This window comes from Crinia signifera, chromosome 3 (genome assembly GCF_055691185.1).
Source record: "Crinia signifera chromosome 3, ASM5569118v1, whole genome shotgun sequence".
NCBI lineage: Eukaryota > Metazoa > Chordata > Amphibia > Anura > Myobatrachidae > Crinia > Crinia signifera.
Genome location: NC_139219.1, coordinates 300,279,195 through 300,298,280, shown reverse-complemented (window position 1 = coordinate 300,298,280; position 19,086 = coordinate 300,279,195).

The following is a 19,086-nucleotide window of genomic DNA, read 5'->3' as shown; positions in this document are numbered from 1 at the left end:
AGAAATTGGGAGATAGGGCCAGGGGGGCGGTAGATTGCAGCAACACGGAGGTGGTAGGGGTAGTATAGACGGATAGAGTGAGACTCAAAGGAGGAGAAAAGGAGAGAGGGTTCAGGGTGAATGACTATACAGTAGCAACACCTCTAACCCAGTATAACTACTCCTCTAACCGAGTATACAGTAACACCTCTAACCCAGTATAACTACTCCTCTAACCCAGTATAACTACTTCTCTAACCGAGTATACAGTAACACCTCTAACCCAGTATAACTACTCCTCTAACACAGTAACACCTCTAACCCAGTATAACTACTCCTCTAACCCAGTATAACCACTCCTCAAACCAGTATACAATAATACCTTTATCCCAGTATAACTACTGCTCTAACCCAGTATAACCGCTCCTCTAACCCAGTATAACCACTCCTCTAGCCCAGTATACAATAACACCTCTATCCCAGTATAACTACTGCTCTAACCCAGTATAACTACTCAGCTAACCCAGTATAACCGCTCCTCTAACCCAGTATAACCGCTCCTCTAGCCCAGTATACAATAACACCTCTATCCCAGTATAACTACTGCTCAAACCCAGTATAACTACTCCTCTAACCCAGTATAACCACTCCTCTAACCCAGTATAACTACTCCTCTAACCCAGTATACAGTACAAACACCTCTAACCCAGTATAACTACTCCTCTAGCCCAGTATACAATAACACCTCTATCCCAGTATAACTACTCCTCTACCCAGTATACAGTAACACCTCTAACCCAGTATAACTACTCCTCTACCCAGTATACAGTAACACCTAACACCTCTATCCCAGTATTACCACTCCTCTAACCCAGTATACAGTAACACCTAACACCTCTAACCCAGTATAACTACTCCTCTAACCGAGTATACAGTAACACCTCTAACCCAGTATAACTACTCCTCTAACTGAGTATACAGTAACACCTCTAACCCAGTATAACTACTCCTCTAACCCAGTATAACTACTTCTCTAACCGAGTATACAGTAACACCTCTAACCCAGTATAACTACTCCTCTAACACAGTAACACCTCTAACCCAGTATAACTACTCCTCTAACCCAGTATAACCACTCCTCAAACCAGTATACAATAATACCTTTATCCCAGTATAACTACTGCTCTAACCCAGTATAACCGCTCCTCTAACCCAGTATAACCACTCCTCTAGCCCAGTATACAATAACACCTGGCTCTATCCCAGTATAACTACTGCTCTAACCCAGTATAACTACTCAGCTAACCCAGTATAACCGCTCCTCTAACCCAGTATAACCGCTCCTCTAACCCAGTATAACCACTCCTCTAGCCCAGTATACAATAACACCTCTACCCCAATATAACTACTGCTCAAACCCAGTATAACTACTCCTCTAACCCAGTATAACCACTCCTCTAACCCAGTATAACTACTCCTCTAACCCAGTATAACCACTCCTCTAACCCAGTATAACTACTCCTCTAACCCAGTATACAGTACAAACACCTCTAACCCAGTATAACTACTCCTCTAGCCCAGTATACAATAACACCTCTATCCCAGTATAACTACTCCTCTACCCAGTATACAGTAACACCTAACACCTCTAACCCAGTATAACTACTCCTCTAAACCAGTATACAGTAAAACCTCTAACCCAGTATGACTGCTCCTCTAACCCAGTATAACTACTCCTCTAACCAAGTATATAGTACTAACACCTCTATCCCTGTATAACCACTCCTCCACCCCAGTATACAGTAACACCTCTACCCCAGTATTACTACTCCTCTAACCCAGTATAACTACTTCTCTAACCAAGTATACAGTAAAGCTGTGTACACACGGTACACTTATCGTTAGCAATATGGTCGCTGAGCGACCATATTGACAGAGATTGGAGTGTGGGGTGCGCACTCCCGTTTTCAGCCCCCTAATGGTTCCTCCGACCAGCGACCATTAGGGGGCTCAAAACGCTCCTCTATCCCAGTATAACCTCTCCGTGAGGGAGACAATTCTCTGTTCCTGGGCTTCCCTGGAAATCAAATGTATGATTGCCATCACCTGTAGTGAAACACCTTTCTTATCAATTACCTGGCTCCCCACAGGTGATGGCAATCATACATTACCAGGGAAGTCCAGGAACAGAGCATTTTCTCCCTCATGGAGAGGGTCAGGTAGGCAAGTATGAGTATAACTCCTCTCTATACCGTGTCAACCCAAGAGTATAATACCCCTTTCACACTTGCAAAAATAGCCCGGGTTTTTGCACATGAACGCGCATCAACCCGGGATTTAGCTCAGTGTAAAAGGGTCTTGTCACCGCATCCCGTGTTCAGTATTCCGGGATTTCTACCCAGGTCCTGACCTGGGTAGATTCCGGAATCGACACAGGATACGGTGAGTGTGAACGGGTATTCCGGGTCAGCGTGACCCAGACCCCGTTCACTGCAGTGAAAATGCGGCGCTGGGAGGTGCTGACATCTCCCAGCGCCGCCCCGGCCTCCACATGACGCCACCCACCCGACTTCATTCTGGGTCGGGTGGCCAGTGTGAAAGCACTTGCAAGCCGGTTCGCAGCCAGAACTTAGAACTCGGCTTGCAAGTGTGAAAGGGATATAACTACTACTCTGCTCTCTCCCAACATAACCACTCCTCAACCACACCTCTCTCCCAGTATGACCACACCTCTCTCCTAATATCAGTAGTGTACTGGGATACCCCACATCCTCCCACCACAGCACTAGAAGACGTGACTGATGTCCTCGCTCCAGCGCTCCCGCCCGCTGACACCTGTCACACTCCCGCCCTCCCCTCCTCCCATTTCATGTGCAGCTCTGTCTTCCCTCCCAGACCGCACCAGCATGCAGTCAGTGCCGTATCCGGCGGCCGGGGGGCGTCATTGCCGCCCTGCTCTATGTATTCCGGGCCAGCACGGGAGGGGTTAATTTCCAGAGCAAAGTCCGTTTCCTTTGAATAAACTTTATTGGCGCACGCACAGGAACAATGCCCGGCCGTACTCTGTGGCTGACAGGCCTAGAGGGAGGGGGCGGGCTATGACGTTTTTTTTGTTTTTTTTCCCCCAGATCATTTCCTCAGGTGTGCAGAGTGACTGTCTGTCATGAAGTTTTAGGAATAAAAAAGTGTTGGAAATTGCAGCCTGTGAAGTGGGAATTGCAACTTTTGTATGGGGATACACTGAACTGCTAAAAGCAATGGGATAGGTGTCTAGTATCGTGTATTGCCCCATTCAGCCTGGCAAATTGCAGCATATAAACGTGGTATTGTTTCGACAAGTGGACGAATGGTTTATTGGGTGGTCCCAATTTAGGTCGACCACTGAAAGTCCACAGATCATAGGGTTGGAAGCTCGACAAGCAATAGGTCGAGAATGGCAAGGTTGAGTTTTCCACGAGTTTTATGTCCCAAATGTACGAGGCTGAAGTTGGCTTCTTATTCGAGCTCCAGCTTCTTATTCGAGCTCCAGCTTCTTATTCAGGACAATCACTTTTACAAGGGTTTATGAATCTTGGACCACTAATTTGACTGCAGAAATCAACACAAGGGGTTTGCCTACATATGACCCACTTGCAATTTCTTTTGACCAACAATGATTTGGGCAGAAAATGGGCACAAAAATGGGCATGGGTCCCAGATATCATTTTGAATAAGTAGCTGGTGTCCTGCAAGGGTTAAACAGCGTTGGTCAAAAAATATTACACTGGAAACCCGCACATGGGGGTCACTTACATATGACCCACTTGCCATTTCTTTTGACCAACAAGGATTTGGGCAGAAATAGGGCACTAAAGTGGGCATAGGTCCCAGATGTCATCATTTTGAATAAGTGGCTGGAGTCCTGCAAGGGTTAAACAGCGTTGGTCAAAACATATTACACTTGAAACCCACACAGGGAGGTTGCCTACATATGACCCACTTGCAATTTCTTTTGACCAACAATGATTTAAGCAGAAAATGGGCACAAAAATGGGCATGGGTCCCAGAATCATCATTTTGAATAAGTAGCTGGTGTTCTGCAAGGGTTAAACAGCGTTGGTCAACAAATATTACACTGAAAACCCGCACTAGGGGGTCACTTACATATCACCCACTTGCCATTTCTTTTGACCAACAAGGATTTGGGCAGAAATAGGGCAGTAAAGTGGGCATAGGTCCCAGATGTCATCATTTTGAATAAGTAGCTGGAGTCCTGCAAGGGTTAAACAGCGTTGGTCAAAAAATGTTACACTTGGAATCCACGCAGGGGGGTCAGATACATATGACCCACTTGCCATTTCTTTTGACCAACAAGGATTTGGGCAGAAATAGGGCAGTACAGTGGGCAGGGGTCCCAGAATCATCATTTTGAATAAGTAGCTGGTGTCCTGCAAAGGTTAAACAGCGTTGGTCAAAAATATTACACTGGAAACCCGCACAGGGGGGTAACTTACATATGACCCACTTGCCATTTCTTTTGACCAACAAGGATTTGGGCAGAAATAGGGCAGTAAAGTGGGCATAGGTCCCAGATGTCATCATTTTGAATAAGTAGCTGGTGTCCTGCAAGGGTTAAACAGCGTTGGTCAAAAAATGTTACACTTGGAATCCACACAGGGGGGTCAGATACATATGACCCACTTGCCATTTCTTTTGACCAACAAGGATTTGGGCAGAAATAGGGCAGTAAAGTGGGCATGGGTCCCAGAATCATCATTTTGAATAAGTAGCTGGTGTCCTGCAAGGGTTAAACAGCGTTGGTCAAAAAATATTACACTGGAAACCCGCACAGGGGGGTCACTTACATATGACCCACTTGCCATTTCTTTTGACCAACAAGAATTTGTGCAGAAATAGGGCAGTAAAGTGGGCATGGGTCCCAGAATCATCATTTTGAATAAGGAGCTGGTGTTCTGCAAGGGTTAAACAGCGTTGGTCAAAAAATATTACACTGGAAACCCGCACAGGGGGGTTGCCTACATATGACCCACTTGCAATTTATTTTGACCAACAATGATTTGGGCAGAAAATGGGCACAAAAATGGGTATGGGTCCCAGAATCATCATTTTGAATAAGTAGCTGGTGTTCTGCAAGGGTTAAACAGCGTTGGTCAACAAATATTACACTGAAAACCCGCACTAGGGGGTCACTTACATATCATCCACTTGCCATTTCTTTTGACCAACAAGGATTTGGGCAGAAATAGGGCAGTAAAGTGGGCATAGGTCCCAGATGTCATCATTTTGAATAAGTAGCTGGTGTCCTGCAAGGGTTTAACAGCGTTGGTCAAAAAATGTTACACTGGAAACCCGCACAGGGGGGTCACTTATATATGACCCACTTGCCATTTCTTTTGACCAACAAGGATTTGGGCAGAAATAGGGCAGTAAAGTGGGCATAGATCCCAGATGTCATCATTTTGAATAAGTAGCTGGTGTCCTGCAAGGGTTAAACAGCGTTGGTCAAAAAATGTTACACTTGGAATCCACACAGGGGGGTCAGATACATATGACCCACTTGCCATTTCTTTTGACCAACAAGGATTTGGGCAGAAATAGGGCAGTAAAGTGGGTATGGGTCCCAGATGTCATCATTTTGAATAAGTAGCTGGTGTCCTGCAAGGGTTAAACAGCGTTGGGCAAAAAATGTTACACTTGGAATCCACACAGGGGGGTTGCCTACATATGACCCACTTGCAATTTCTTTTGACCAACAATGATTTGGGCAGAAAATGGGCATAAAAATGGGCATGGGTCCCAGAATCATCATTTTGAATAAGTAGCTGGTGTTCTGCAAGGGTTAAACAGCGTTGGTCAAAAAATATTACACTGAAAACCCGCACTAGGGGGTCACTTACATATGACCCACTTGCCATTTCTTTTGACCAACGAGGATTTGGGCAGAAATAGGGCAGTAAAGTGGGCATAGGTCCCAGATGTCATCATTTTGAATAAGTAGCTGGTGTCCTGCAAGGGTTAAACAGCGTTGGTCAAAAAATATTACACTGGAAACCCGCAGAGGGGGGTTGCCTACATATGACCCACTTGCAATTTATTTTGACCAACAATGATTTGGGCAGAAAATGGGCACAAAAATTTTCATGGGTCCCAGAATCATCATTTTGAATAAGTAGCTGGTGTTCTGCAAAGGTTAAACAGCGTTGGTCAAAAAATATTACACTGGAAACCCGCACAGGGGGGTCACTTACATATGACCCACTTGCAATTTCTTTTGACCAACAATGATTTGGGCAGAAAATGGGCATGGGTCCCAGAATCATCATTTTGAATAAGTAGCTGGTGTCCTGCAAGGGTTAAACAGCGTTGGTCAAAAAATATTACACTGGAAACCCGCACAGGGGGGTCACTTACATATGACCCACTTGCCATTTCTTTTGACCAACAAGGATTTGGGCAGAAATAGGGCAGTAAAGTGGGCATAGGTCCCAGATGTCATCATTTTGAATAAGTAGCTGGTGTCCTGCAAGGGTTAAACAGCGTTGGTCAAAAAATGTTACACTTGGAATCCACACAGGGGGGTTGCCTACATATGACCCACTTGCAATTTCTTTTGACCAACAATGATTTGGGCAGAAAATGGGCACAAAAATGGGCATGGGTCCCAGAATCATCATTTTGAATAAGTAGCTGGTGTTCTTCAAGGGTTAAACAGCGTTGGTCAACAAATATTACACTGAAAACCCGCACTAGGGGGTCACTTACATATCACCCACTTGCCATTTCTTTTGACCAACAAGGATTTGGGCAGAAATAGGGCAGTAAAGTGGGCATAGGTCCCAGATGTCATCATTTTGAATAAGTAGCTGGTGTCCTGCAAGGGTTAAACAGCGTTGGTCAAAAAATGTTACACTGGAAACCCGCACAGGGGGGTCACTTATATATGACCCACTTGCCATTTCTTTTGACCAACAAGGATTTGGGCAGAAATAGGGCAGTAAAGTGGGCATAGGTCCCAGATGTCATCCTTTTGAATAAGTAGCTGGTGTCCTGCAAGGGTTAAACAGCGTTGGTCAAAAAATCTTACACTTGGAATCCACACAGGGGGGTCAGATACATATGACCCACTTGCCATTTCTTTTGACCAACAAGGATTTGGGCAGAAATAGGGCAGTAAAGTGGGCATGGGTCCCAGAATCATAATTTTGAATAAGTAGCTGGTGTCCTGCAAGGGTTAAACAGTGTTGGTCAAAAAATTTTACACTTGAAATCCACACAGGGGGGTAACTTACATATGACCCACTTGCAATTTCTTTTGACCAACAATGATTTGGGCAGAAAATGGGCATAAAAATGGGCATGGGTCCCAGAATCATCATTTTGAATAAGTAGCTGGTGTTCTGCAAGGGTTAAACAGCATTGGTCAAAAAATCTTACACTTGGAATCCACACAGGGGGGTCAGATACATATGACCCACTTGCCATTTCTTTTGACCAACAAGGATTTGGGCAGAAATAGGGCAGTAAAGTGGGCATGGGTCCCAGAATCATCATTTTGAATAAGTAGCTGGTGTTCTGCAAGGGTTAAACAGCGTTGGTCAAAAAATATTACACTGGAAACCCGCACAGGGGGGTTGCCTACATATGACCCACTTGCAATTTATTTTGACCAACAATGATTTGGGCAGAAAATAGGCACAAAAATGGGCATGGGTCCCAGAATCATCATTTTGAATAAGTAGCTGGTGTTCTGCAAGGGTTAAACAGCGTTGGTCAACAAATATTACACTGAAAACCCGCACTAGGGGGTCACTTACATATGACCCACTTGCCATTTCTTTTGACCAACAAGGATTTGGGCAGAAATAGGGCAGTAAAGTGGGCATAGGTCCCAGATGTCATCATTTTGAATAAGTAGCTGGTGTCCTGCAAGAGTTAAACAGCGTTGGTCAAAAAATGTTACACTGGAAACCCGCACAGGGGGGTCACTTATATATGACCCACTTGCCATTTCTTTTGACCAACAAGGATTTGGGCAGAAATAGGGCAGTAAAGTGGGCATGGGTCCCAGAATCATCATTTTAAATAAGTAGCTGGTGTCCTGCAAGGGTTAAACAGCTTTGGTCAAAAAATATTACACTGGAAACCCGCACAGGGGGGTCACTTACATATGACCCACTTGCCATTTCTTTTGACCAACAAGGATTTCGGCAGAAATAGGGCAGAAAAGTGGGCATAGGTCCCAGATGTCATCATTTTGATTAAGTAGCTGGTGTTCTGCAAGGGTTAAACAGCGTTGGTCAACAAATATTACACTGAAAACCCGCACAGGGGGGTTGCCTACATATGACCCACTTGCAATTTCTTTTGACCAACAATGATTTGGGCAGAAAATGGGGACAAAAATGGGCATGGGTCCCAGAATCATCATTTTGAATAAGTAGCTGGTGTTCTGCAAGGGTTAAACAGCGTTAGTCAACATATATTACACAGGAAACCCGTACAGAGGGGTTGCCTACATATGACCCACTTGCAATTTATTTTGACCAACAATGATTTGGGCAGAAAATGGGCACAAAAATGGGCATGGGTCCCAGAATCATCATTTTGAATAAGTAGCTGGTGTTCTGCAAGGGTTAAACAGCGTTGGTCAACAAATATTACACTGAAAACCCGCACTAGGGGGTCACTTACATATCACCCACTTGCCATTTCTTTTGACCAACAAGGATTTGGGCAGAAATAGGGCAGTAAAGTGGGCATAGGTCCCAGATGTCATCATTTTGAATAAGTAGCTGGTGTCCTGCAAGGGTTAAACAGCGTTGGTCAAAAAATGTTACACTGGAAACCCGCACAGGGGGGTCACTTATATATGACCCACTTGCCATTTCTTTTGACCAACAAGGATTTGGGCAGAAATAGGGCAGTAAAGTGGGCATGGGTCCCAGAATCATCATTTTGAATAAGTAGCTGGTGTCCTGCAAGGGTTAAACAGCGTTGGTCAAAAAATTCTACAATTAGAATCCATACAGGGGCGTCACTTACATATGACCCACTTGCTATTTCTTTTGACCAACAAGGATTTGGGCAGAAAATGGGCACTAAAGTGGGCATAGGTCCCAGATTTAATCATTTTGAATAAGTAGCTGGTGTTCTGCAAGGGTTAAACAGCGTTGGTCAAACAGTATGACACTTGAAACCCGTACAGGGGGTCACTTACATATCACACACCAAAAATTTTCTTTGACCTACAGGCATTTTGGCATCAAAATAGGCAGTAAAGTTGGCATGGGCAACAGATTTGTTTGAATGGACAAAGTAGCTATAGTTTGCAAGGGTTAAACACGTCTGGTCAAATAATGTATACCATACATTAGTGTATAATCAGTTTAAACTTTATATACTTTAATATAAATCAGTGGTGCAAGTAATGGGGTACCGCGTGGTACGGCGTACCTGTAAGAAATATATTGCAGGTCGCCGTACCACTGCCCCCCGACCCGCAGCCGATGCTTTTGCATGCTGGCTCACCTGACAGAACAGAAGCTATATGACAGCCGGGCAGAGAGTGGTGGGCTGCCCGGCTGTCTTCTGAGCAGGTACACGGCTATTTGAAATATCGCCAGCCAATTGGAGCTTGCGGCCCGGCAGCCAATCAGGAGCAGCTCCTATTGGCTGGTGACCCGGCGCTATAATTCAAATAACCATGGACCTGATCAGAAGACATCCTGGCTCGTGACATGTCCGGCTCATGAATCACGAGCCAATCGGAGCTGCCAGCACGTCATTTTAAATAGCTGCGTCGTGGAGTCGCAGACAGATGGACCTGCTCTAAGAGAGACATCCGGGTTTCCACTGCTCTGCCCGGCTGTCGCCTTAACCACACAGTGGCGCAATGTATTTAACCCCTGGCACTGTGCATGTTACCCCTGGCACTGCGCATGTTACCCCTGGCACTGTGCATGTTACAACTGGCACTGTGCATGTTACCCCTGGCACCGTGCATGTGACCCATGGTACAGTGCATGAAACCCCCGCATCGAGGAAAAAAACCCTGGCACTGAGCGTGTAACCCCTGGCACTGAGCGTGTAACCCCTGGCACTGAGCATGTAACCCCTGGCACTGAGCGTGTAACCCCTGGCACTGAGCATGTAACCCCTGGCACTGAGCATGTAACCCCTGGCACTGAGCATGTACCTCCTGGCATTGTGCCAGAAAGCCCTAGCAATGAGCATGTAGGTAAGTGCACTTATGTGGCATAATAAGAGGCACTACCGTGTGTGATATATTGTGCAATGGACATTACCGTGTGTGGCATAATGTGGAATGGGCATTACGGTAAGCATAATCCCCTGTCGTACAAAGCCATGCCCTAAATTTTTGCAGCGCGTCTTTGGTGCACACTATCCTGTTTTTTGTTGTATTGGGTTGTTTTGCACTGTGGGGCATAATTTGCAATAAGGGTGGCATTATTTGGGCATTATTCTTTTCACAGGTATCAGTGGCGTAGCCACCGTGAGGCAGCCCCAGCGGTGGCTTGGAGGAGCAGCGCGTTGTGGTGGGCGCCTGTCAGCTGGTGGGCTGCGGGCACCTGTCAGCTGCGGTGAACTGGCATTATGCCAGAAAACAAGATGGCCGCGGGTGGGCTGCTGCGCCGCGGGCAGCTCCTCCGGTTCTGTGTCTGTCCTCCTCCCTGGTTCCCGACTCCCCCGGCAAGCAGCACAGCAGCCCCGCGCCCCGCGTTCTCGCTCCCTCCCGGCTCTGTGTCTGGAGGGGTGTGCAGAAGGGAACGCCGTCTGGCGGACACTGCTGGAGCTGGTCTCCTTCTACAGGTTGCTGCCGCTCGCCCTGTATATTAGCATTGCTAATATCACACCAAGCCATCCGTACCAGCGGCAGCTGCACCCCTTGAAAGCTGGAACTCCGTGCGTGCACCAGCAAGACAGAGACTGCACCAGCCAAAGACCCAGACGTGCAACAGGAGGTGAGTACGGGACTAGGAAAACAGGGCGGGCGGCAGCAATCTGTAGAGGGAGACCAGCTCCAGCAGTGTCTGCCGGACGGCGTTCTCTTCTGCACACCCCTGCAGGCGCCCCATTCTCTGACAGGCGTCAGAGTCCGGGTACAGCAGCTAGCACTGTTAGTACCAAGAGCCCGGAAAACCAACGAAACCCCACTGAACCACTTTTTTGGCTTGGGGGAGCAGATTTTATAGTTACGCCACTGACAGATATGTGAGATAGAGCATATATTTAGAGATTGCAGGGGGTGACAAACACCTACCACCCACCCCGGCTGAGACATATTGGGGGGGGGGGGGGGGGGAGGCTGTGGGGAAGTGTGTTCCACCACATCACCAGGACCACTTTAAGCACTGGTGTGGGGCATAATGTGAAGTGTGCAATACTGTGAGGGACATAATGGGGGAAATTTAGGCTAATACACCTAAAAAATTTGTATGGTAAAAAACTATTTTTTAGGAGTATACGTATTTTCAGGATTTACTATCCTGAAAATACGTAAATTTGTATTCGTATTTATGGCACATTCGTATTTGTATTTACAAATACGAATGTATACGCCATCGGAAAATACGAATAGGAATCACCATTCAAATGAATGGTGATTCCTAGTTTACTATTTACGTAAAATATGGCCGCTAATTAGCTGTTGTCACACCAGGGGGCTTAGTCGACAAGACTGAGACCTCTGGTGGGGACCTGGACCGGTACCTGAACCGGGGAGGTTGGAGAGGACCCTTGCGCATGGACTGCGCGACAGTGCACCCAGAGCCAATAAGCAGTCAGAGGTAAAATACAACCGGAGTTTATTTGCAGATGGTTGTAATAATGACAGACAGTAAAGTATGCAGGAGAAATAACAGAGTTCATGCAGGTTGCAATACTTTACAGATGTGATGTGATGTGGGATCGATGGTGGAACATCGGATGTGAAGACTGTGGGTCCGGAATGACGGACGGAAGACTTGAGCTTGACTGTGGGTCCGGAATGACGGACGGAAGCTTGGCTTGGAGATCCGGAATATCGGACTATCGATGATGATGTGGGAACATCGGATTCGGGTATCGGATATGGAAGAAGACTGTGGGTCCGGAATGGCGGACGGGAGATGACTGTGGGTCCGGAATGATGGACGGAAGCAGGAGATCCGGAATATCGGACTAGCAATGAAACATCGATGGTGGATGATGCTGGAGCATCGGAAGGACCAGAGTCCCGGAGCTAGGCTTGGTCGCTGGGCTGAGAGGCAGGATCACAGGCGGTGGAATAACCTGGACTTCACAGGAGATGGAACAACCTGGAACACACTGCAGCATGGAAAACAACACCAGCAGAGAAATACACTTGCACGGAGACAAGGACAGCTGACCATACATTGGAGACAACTGAAGCACTAGCAATGGTTCTGAGAGCTCCCAGCATACTTATCCCCACTGGGTGGCCAGGATTGGCCGAGGAAGTATGACAGGGAGATCAGAACCAACAGGATTGGACAGCACAGACATGTGACTGGGAAGAACATGGCAGCCCCCATGTCTGCTATGGCGGGAAAGTGTGTTTGTGCACACCATGCTGGATACTGGGAGCAATGGCGGCGGACAGGTGGATTGCCGTGCACTGGGGACTGTCACTGGGAGACAGGAGGCCGGCAGAGATGACGTCTGGACCGCAAGCTGAACCTGCGGAGGCACTTAGCCGGTAAGAAAGTCTGTCTGACAGCTCGGATCGTGACAGCTGTAAACGGCCGCTAATTGCCGACCAAATACGCCAGGAAAATACACTTCATTTTCCTGCCGTATTTAGCAGAAACCTGCATGGATCAGTCCCGTGAGCCCCGTGAGTATAATTTGCTTCCACAGGTCTCCCCTTGGAAGAGCATTGGAAACCCGGCTGTCTCTCATAGAGCAGGTCCATCCGTCTGTGACTCCACGGTGCAGCTATTTAAAATGACATGCCGGCAAGTCCGATTGGCTCGTGATTCACCAGCCAAGCATGTTACGAGCCAGGATGTCTTCTGATCAGGTCCATGGTTATTTGAAATATAGCACCGGGTCACCAGCCAATAGGAGCTGCTCCTGATTGGCTGCCGGCCCGCAATCTCCTATTGGCTGGCAATATTTCAAATAGCCGTGGACCTGCTCAGAAGACAGCCGGGCAGCCAACCACTGTCTGCCCGGCTGTCATATCGCTTCCGTTCTGTCAGGTGAGCCGGCATGCAAAAGCATCGGCTGCGGGTCGGGGGGAAGTGGTACGGGGACCTGCAATATATTTCTTACAGGTACGCCGTACCACGCGGTACCCCATTACTTGCACCACTGATTTATATTAAAGTATATAATGTTTAAACTGATTATACACTAATGTATGGTATACATTTGACCAGGCCTGTTTAACCCTTACAAACTACAGATACTTTGTCCATTCAAACAAATCTGTTGCCCATGCCAACTTTATTGCCTATTTTGATGCCACAATGCCTGTAGGTCATAGAAAATTTTTTGGTGTGTGATATATAAGTGACCCCCTCTGTGGGTTTCAAATGTCATACTGTTTGACCAACGCTGTTTAACCCTTGCAGAACACCAGCTACTTATTAAAAATGATGACATCTGGGACCCATGCCCACTTTACTACCCTATTACTGCCCAAATCCTTGTTGGTCAAAAGAAATGGCAAGTGGGTCATATGTAAGTGACCCCCCTGTGCGGGTTTCCACTGTAATATGTTTTGACCAACGCTGTTTAACCCTTGCAGGACACCAGCTACTTATTCAAAATTATGACATCTGGGACCCATGCCCATTTTAGTGCCCTATTTATGCCCAAATCCATGTTGGTCAAAATAAATTGCAAGTGGGTCATATGTATGTGACCCCCCTGTGTGGGTTTCAAGTGTAAAATGTTTTGACCAACACTGTTTAACCCTTGCAGGACACCAGCTACTTATTCAAAATAATGACATCTGGGACCTATGCCCAGTTTTGTGCCCAATTTCTACCCAAATCCTTGTTGGTCAAAAGAAATTGCAAGTGGGTCATATGTACCTGACCCCCCTGTGCGGATTTCAAGTGTCATACTGTTTGACCAACGCTGTTTAACCCTTGCAGAACACCAGCTACTTATTCAAGATGATGACATCTGGGACCCATGCCCACTTTACTGCCCAGTTCTGCCCAAATCCTTGTTGGTCAAAAGAAATTGCAGGTGGGTCATATGTAGGTGACCCCCCTGTGTGGGTTTCAAGTGTAATATGTTTTGACCAACACTGTTTAACCCTTGCAGGACACCAGCTACTTATTCAAAATGATGACATCTGGGACCTATGCCCACTTTACTGCCCTATTTCTGCCCAAATCCTTGTTGGTCAAAAGAAATGGCAAGTGTGTCATATGTAACTGACCCCCCTGTGTGGATTCCAAGTGTAAGATTTTTTGACCAACGCTGTTTAACCCTTGCAGAACACCAGCTACTTATTCAAAATGATATCTGGGACCCATGCCCATTTTTGTGCACATTTTCTGCCCAAATCATTGTTGGTCAAAAGAAATTGCAAGTGGGTCATATGTAGGTGACCCCCCTGTGTGGGTTTCAAGTGTAATATGTTTTGACCAACACTGTTTAACCCGTGCAGGACACCAGCTACTTATTCAAAATGATGAAATCTGGGACCCATTCCCACTTTGGTGCCCTATTTCTTCCCAAATCCTTGTTGGTCAAAAGAAATGACAAGTGGGTCATATGTAAGTGACCCCCTTGTGCGGGTTTCCATTGTAATATTTTTTGACCAACGCTGTTTAACCCTTGCAGGACACCAGCTACTTATTCAAAATGATGAAATCTGGGACCCATGCCCACTTTTGTGCCCTGTTTCTGCCCAAATCCTTGTTGGTCAAAAGAAATGAATAGTGGGTCATATGTAAGTGACCCCCCTGTGCGGGTTTCCATTGTAATATTTTTTGACCAACGCTGTTTAACCCTTGCAGGACACCAGCTACTTATTCAAAATGATGACATCTGTGACCCATGCCCACTTTACTGCCCATTACTGCCCAAATCCTTGTTGGTCAAAAGAAATGGCAAGTGGGTCATATGTAAGTGACCCCCCTGTGTGGATTCCAAGTGTAAAATTTTTTGACCAACGCTGTTTAACCATTGCAGGACACCAGCTACTTATTCAAAATGATATCTGGGACCCATGCCCATTTTTGTGCCCATTTTCTGCCCAAATCCTTGTTAGTCAAAAGAAATTGCAAGTGGGTCATATGTAGGTGACCCCCCTGTGTGGGTTTCAAGTGTAATATGTTTTAACAAACACTGTTTAACCCTTGCAGGACACCAGCTACTTATTCAAAATAATGACATCTGGGACCTATGCCCAGTTTCGTGCCCAATTTCTGCCCAAATCCTTGTTGGTCAAAATAAATTGCAAGTGGGTCATATGTATCTGACCCCCCTGTGCAGGTTTCGAGTGTCATACTGTTTGACCAACGCTGTTTAACCCTTGCAGGACACCAGCTACTTATTCAAAATGATGAAATCTGGGACCTATGCCCACTTTAGTGCCCATTTTCTGCCCAAATCCTTGTTGGTCAAAAGAAATAGCAAGTGGGTCATATGTAAGTGACGCCCCTGTGCGGGTTTTCAGTGTAATATTTGTTGACCAACACTGTTTAACCCTTGCAGGACACCAGCTACTTATTCAAAATGATGAAATCTGGGACCCATGCCCACTTTAGTGCCCTATTTCTGCCCAAATCCTTGTTGGTCAAAAGAAATGACAAGTGGGTCATATGTAAGTGACCCCCCTGTGCGTGTTTCCATTGTAATATTTTTTGACCAACGCTGTTTAACCCTTGCAGAACACCAGCTACTTATTCAAAATTATATCTGGGACCCATGCCCATTTTTGTGCCCATTTTCTGCCCAAATCCTTGTTGGTCAAAAGAAATTGAAAGTGGGTCATATGTAGGTGACCCCCCTGTGTGGGTTTCAAGTGTAATATGTTTTGACCAACACTGTTTAACCCTTGCAGGACACCAGCTACTTATTCAAAATAATGACATCTGAAACCTATGCCCAGTTTCGTGCCCAATTTCTGCCCAAATCCTTGTTGGTCAAAATAAATGGCAAGTGGGTCATATGTATCTGACCCCCCTGTGCAGGTTTCAAGTGTCATACTGTTTGACTAAACGCTGTTTAACCCTTGCAGGACACCAGCTACTTATTCAAAATGATGAAATCTGGGACCTATGCCCACTTTAGTGCCCATTTTCTGCCCAAATCCTTGTTGGTCAAAAGAAATAGCAAGTGGGTCATATGTAAGTGACGCCCCTGTGCGGGTTTTCAGTGTAATATTTGTTGACCAAAGCTGTTTAACCCTTGCAGGACACCAGCTACTTATTCAAAATGATGAAATATGGGACCCATGCCCAATTTAGTGCCCTATTTCTGCCCAAATCCTTGTTGGTCAAAAGAAATGACAAGTGGGTCATATGTAAGTGACCCCCCTGTGCGGGTTTCCAGTGTAATATTTTTTGACCAACGCTGTTTAACCCTTGCAGGACACCAGCTACTTATTCAAAATTATGATTCTGGGACCCATGCCCATTTTTATGCCCATTTTCTGCCCAAATCATTGTTGGTCAAAAGAAATTGCAAGTGGGTCATATGTAAGTGACCCCCCTGTGCGGGTTTACAGTGTAATATTTTTTGACCAACGCTGTTTAACCCTTGCATAACACCAGCTACTTATTCAAAATGATGATTCTGGGACCCATGCCCATTTTTGTGCCTATTTTCTGCCCAAATCATTGTTGGTCAAAATAAATTGCAAGTGGGTCATATGTAGGCAACCCCCCTGTGTGGGTTTCCAGTGTAATATTTTTTGACCAACGCTGTTTAACCCTTGCAGAACACCAGTTACTTATTCAAAATGATGATTCTGGGACCCATGCCCACTTTACTGCCCTATTTCTGCCCAAATCCTTGTTGGTCAAAAGAAATGGCAAGTGGGTCATATGTATCTGACCCCCCTGTGTGGATTCCAAGTGTAAGATTTTTTGACCTACGCTGTTTAACCCTTGCAGAACACCAGCTACTTATTCAAAATGATGATTCTGGGACCCATGCCCATTGTTATGCCCATTTTCTGCCCAAATCATTGTTGGTCAAAAGAAATTGCAAGTGGGTCATATGTAAGTTACCCCCCTGTGTGGATTCCAAGTGTAATATTTTTTGACCAACACTGTTTAACCCTTGTAGGACACCAGCTACTTATTCAAAATGATGACATCTGGGACCTATGCCCACTTTACTGCCCTATTTCTGCCCAAATCCTTGTTGGTCAAAAGAAATGGCAAGTGTGTCATATGTAACTGACCCCCCTGTGTGGATTCCAAGTGTAAGATTTTTTGACCAACGCTGTTTAACCCTTGCAGAACACCAGCTACTTATTCAAAATGATGATTCTGGGACCCATGCCCATTGTTATGCCCATTTTCTGCCCAAATCATTGTTGGTCAAAAGAAATTGCAAGTGGGTCATATGTAAGTTACCCCCCTGTGTGGATTCCAAGTGTAATATTTTTTGACCAACACTGTTTAACCCTTGCAGGACACCAGCTACTTATTCAAAATAATGATTCTGGGACCCATGCCCACTTTACTGCCCTATTTCTGCCCAAATCCTTGTTGGTCAAAAGAAATGGCAAGTGGGTCATATGTATCTGACCCCCCTGTGTGGATTCCAAGTGTAAGATTTTTTGACCAACGCTGTTTAACCCTTGCAGAACACCAGCTACTTATTCAAAATGATGATTCTGGGACCCATGAACATTTTTGTGCCCATTTTCTGCCCAAATCATTGTTGGTCAAAATAAATTGCAAGTGGGTCATATGTAGGCAACCCCCCTGTGCGGGTTTCCAGTGTAATATTTTTTGACCAACACTGTTTAACCCTTGCAGGACACCAGCTACTTATTCAAAATGATGACATCTGGGACCTATGCCCACTTTACTGCCCTATTTCTGCCCAAATCCTTGTTGGTCAAAAGAAATGGCAAGTGGGTCATATGTAAGTGACCCCCCTGTGCGGGTTACCAGTGTAATATTTTTTTGACCAACGCTGTTTAACCCTTGCAGAACACCAGCTACTTATTCAAAATGATGATTCTGGGACCCATGCCCATTTTTATGCCCATTTTCTGACCAAATCATTGTTGGTCAAAAGAAATTGCAAGTGGGTCATATGTAAGTGACCCCCCCTGTGCGGGTTTCCAGTGTAATATTTTTTGACCAACGCTGTTTAACCCTTGCAGAACACCAGCTACTTATTCAAAATGATGACATCTGGGACCTATGCCCACTTTACTGCCCTATTTCTGCCCAAATCCTTGTTGGTCAAAAGAAATGGCAAGTGGGTCATATGTGACCTCCCTGTGCGGGTTACCAGTGTAATATTTTTTGACCAACGCTGTTTAACCCTTGCAGGACACCAGCTACTTATTCAAAATGATGATTCTGGGACCCATGCCCATTTTTATGCCCATTTTCTGCCCAAATCATTGTTGGTCAAAAGAAATGGCAAGTGGGTCATATGTAAGTGACCCCCCTGTGCGGGTTTCCAGTGTAATATTTTTTGACCAACACTGTTTAACCCTTGCAGAACACCAGCTACTTATTCAAAATGATGATTCTGGGACCTATGCCCATTTTTGTGCCCATTTTCTGCCCAATTCATTGTTGGTCAAAAGAAATTGCAAGTGGGTCATATGTATCTGACCCCCCTGTGTGGATTCCAAGTGTAAGATTTTTTGACCAACGCTGTTTAACCCTTGCAGGACACCAGCTACTTATTCAAAATGATGACATCTGGGACCTATGCCCACTTTACTGCCCTATTTCTGCCCAAATCCTTTTTGTTTAAAAGATATGGCAAGTGGGTCATATGTAAGTGACCCCCTAGTGCGGGTTTTCAGTGTAATATTTGTTGACCAACGCTGTTTAACCCTTGCAGAACACCAGCTACTTATTCAAAATGATGATTCTGGGACCCATGCCCATTTTTGTGCCCATTTTCTGCCCAAATCAT